Source organism: Heterodontus francisci, unplaced genomic scaffold (genome assembly GCF_036365525.1).
Source record: "Heterodontus francisci isolate sHetFra1 unplaced genomic scaffold, sHetFra1.hap1 HAP1_SCAFFOLD_1350, whole genome shotgun sequence".
NCBI lineage: Eukaryota > Metazoa > Chordata > Chondrichthyes > Heterodontiformes > Heterodontidae > Heterodontus > Heterodontus francisci.
In genome coordinates this window covers 21,242-25,000 of record NW_027140369.1, presented here as the reverse complement: position 1 = coordinate 25,000, position 3,759 = coordinate 21,242, and positions in this window count along the sequence as shown.

Genomic DNA, 3,759 nt, shown 5'->3' with positions numbered 1-3,759 from the left:
CAAAAAGCGCAAAATTATGTTAAAAGTGTGAAATCATTAACCAAAAAGTCGAAAATAATGTCCAGAGACCAAGTCCGAAAGTACAAATAATTAACCAGTAAGCAGAGTCATCATTAACCAAAAATCGCAAAAGTAAGTAAAAAGTATGAAATCATTAACCAAAAATCGCAAAAGTAAGTAAAAAGTGTGAAATCATTAACCAAAAACTCGAAAATAATGTGCAGAGACTAAGTCCGAAAGGGCAAATGGTTAACCAGTAAGCAGAGTCATCATTAACCAAAAATCGCAAAAGTAAGTAAAAAGTGTGAAATCATTAACCAAAAATCGCAAAAGTAAGTAAAAAGTGTGAAATCATTAACCAAAAACTCGAAAATAATCTCCAGAGACTAAGTCCGAAAGGGCAAATGGTTAACCAGTAAGCAGAGTAATCATTAACCAAAAAGGGCAAAAGTAAGTAAAAAGTATGAAATCATTAACCAAAAAGCACAAAATTAAGTTAAAAGTGTGAAATCATTAACCAAAAAGTCGAAAATAATCTCCAGAGACTAAGTGCGAAAGGGCAAATGGTTAACCAGTAAGCAGAGTCATCATTAACCAAAAATCGCAAAAGTAAGTAAAAAGTGTGAAATCATTAACCAAAAACCCGAAAATAATGTCCAGAGACTAAGTCCAAAAGGGCAAATGGTTAACCAGTAAGCAGAGTAATCATTAACCAAAAATCGCAAAAGTAAGTAAAAAGTGTGAAATCATTAACCAAAAACTCGAAAATAATCTCCAGAGACTAAGTCCGAAAGGGCAAATGGTTAACCAGTAAGCAGAGTAATCATTAACCAAAAATCGCAAAAGTAAGTAAAAAGTGTGAAATCATTAACCAAAAACCCGAAAATAATGTCCAGAGACTAAGTCCGAAAGGGCAAATGGTTAACCAGTAAGCAGAGTAATCATTAACCAAAAATCGCAAAAGTAAGTAAAAAGTGTGAAATCATTAACCAAAAACTCGAAAATAATGTCCAGAGACTAAGTCCGAAAGGGCAAATGGTTAACCAGTAAGCAGAGTAATCATTAACCAAAAGGCGCAAAAGTAAGTAAAAAGTATGAAATCAGTAACCAAAAAGCGCAAAAATATGTTAAAAGTGTGAAATCATTAACCAAAAACTCGAAAATAATGTGCAGAGACTAAGTCCGAAAGGGCAAATAATTAACCAGTAAGCAGAGTAATCATTAACCAAAAATCGCAAAAATATGTTAAAAGTGTGAAATCATTAACCAAAAACTCGAAAATAATGTCCAGAGACTAAGTCCGAAAGGGCAAATGGTTAACCAGTAAGCAGAGTAATCATTAACCAAAAATCGCAAAAGTAAGTAAAAAGTGTGAAATCATTAACCAAAAACTCGAAAATAATCTCCAGAGACTAAGTCCGAAAGGGCAAATGGTTAACCAGTAAGCAGAGTAATCATTAACCAAAAGGCGCAAAAGTAAGTAAAAAGTATGAAATCATTAACCAAAAAGCGCAAAAATATGTTAAAAGTGTGAAATCATTAACCAAAAAGTCGAAAATAATGTGCAGAGACTAAGTCCGAAAGGGCAAATGGTTAACCAGTAAGCAGAGTAATCATTAACCAAAAAGCGCAAAAATATGTTAAAAGTGTGAAATCATTAACCAAAAACTCGAAAATAATGTGCAGAGACTAAGTCCGAAAGGGCAAATGGTTAACCAGTAAGCAGAGTAATCATTAACCAAAAATCGCAAAAGTAAGTAAAAAGTGTGAAATCATTAACCAAAAACTCGAAAATAATCTCCAGAGACTAAGTCCGAAAGGGCAAATGGTTAACCAGTAAGCAGAGTAATCATTAACCAAAAAGGGCAAAAGTAAGTAAAAAGTATGAAATCATTAACCAAAAAGCACAAAATTAAGTTAAAAGTGTGAAATCATTAACCAAAATGTCGAAAACAATGTCCAGAGACTAAGTCCGAAAGGGCAAATGGTTAACCAGTAAGCAGAGTAATCATTAACCAAAAAGGGCAAAAGTAAGTAAAAAGTATGAAATCATTAACCAAAAAGCACAAAATTAAGTTAAAAGTGTGAAATCATTAACCAAAATGTCGAAAATAATGTCCAGAGACTAAGTCCGAAAGGGCAAATGGTTAACCAGTAAGCAGAGTAATCATTAACCAAAAATCGCAAAAGTAAGTAAAAAGTGTGAAATCATTAACCAAAAAGCGCAAAAATATGTTAAAAGTGTGAAATCATTAACCAAAAACTCGAAAATAATGTGCAGAGACTAAGTCCAAAAGGGCAAATGGTTAACCAGTAAGCAGAGTAATCATTAACCAAAATGCGCAAAAGTAAGTAAAAAGTGTGAAATCATTAACCAAAAATCGCAAAAGTAAGTAAAAAGTGTGAAATCATTAACCAAAAACTCGAAAATAATCTCCAGAGACTAAGTCCGAAAGGGCAAATGGTTAACCAGTAAGCAGAGTAATCATTAACCAAAAATCGCAAAAGTAAGTAAAAAGTGTGAAATCATTAACCAAAAACTCGAAAATAATGTCCAGAGACTAAGTCCAAAAGGGCAAATGGTTAACCAGTAAGCAGAGTAATCATTAACCAAAAAGCGCAAAAGTAAGTAAAAAGTATGAAATCATTAACCAAAAACTCGAAAATAATGTGCAGAGACTAAGTCCGAAAGGGCAAATGGTTAACCAGTAAGCAGAGTAATCATTAACCAAAAAGCGCAAAAATATGTTAAAAGTGTGAAATCATTAACCAAAAACTCGAAAATAATGTCCAGAGACTAAGTCCGAAAGGGCAAATGGTTAACCAGTAAGCAGAGTAATCATTAACCAAAATGCGCAAAAGTAAGTAAAAAGTGTGAAATCATTAACCAAAAATCGCAAAAGTAAGTAAAAAGTGTGAAATCATTAACCAAAAACTCGAAAATAATCTCCAGAGACTAAGTCCGAAAGGGCAAATAATTAACCAGTAAGCAGAGTAATCATTAACCAAAAAGCGCAAAAATATGTTAAAAGTGTGAAATCATTAACCAAAAACTCGAAAATAATGTCCAGAGACTAAGTCCGAAAGGGCAAATAATTAACCAGTAAGCAGAGTAATCATTAACCAAAAAGCGCAAAAGTAAGTAAAAAGTGTGAAATCATTAACCAAAAAGTCGAAAATAATGCCCAGAGACTAAGTCCGAAAGGGCAAATGGTTAACCAGAAAATCCGTCGAATAATGTCCAGAGACTAAGTCCGAAAGGGCAAATGGTTAACCAGTGGAAGGGCGATCAAGCGGAAAAATTTGCCCCGGTTACCCGGGATGGAGTTCCAGAGGTCCGGCCAGAGTTGTCAAATTCGTCCCGCTGATCGGACGCTTGTCATTCGGGTGGCTGGGGGTTGGCGGGGTATCTGCACAGTAGTAGGAGGTGGCAAGTCGGGACTTGGACGTTTATTCCAAGAGTCCACCCGAGCCTCCAGGTCTGCAGAGACCGACCCTAGCTGCCGCCCAACCGACTTTTAAGCCTTTTTCGGATGGGGATTTTTTCCCATTTTCGTCCATTTTTCGGGTTTTCTGTCGGGCTTAATAGGCGGCAGCCTGACCCCCGGCCGAGGCGGGGGGCGCACTCTCCCTTGCGTAAGGGTCCGGATTTGCCCCGGAAAGTGCCCCCGACGGCCTCCCGACCCGGGTGCCTGCAGGGCGGGGGAAAGGGTAGTCCCAGCCGCAGGAAATCATTAACCAAAAGACTTAGCCGTCGGG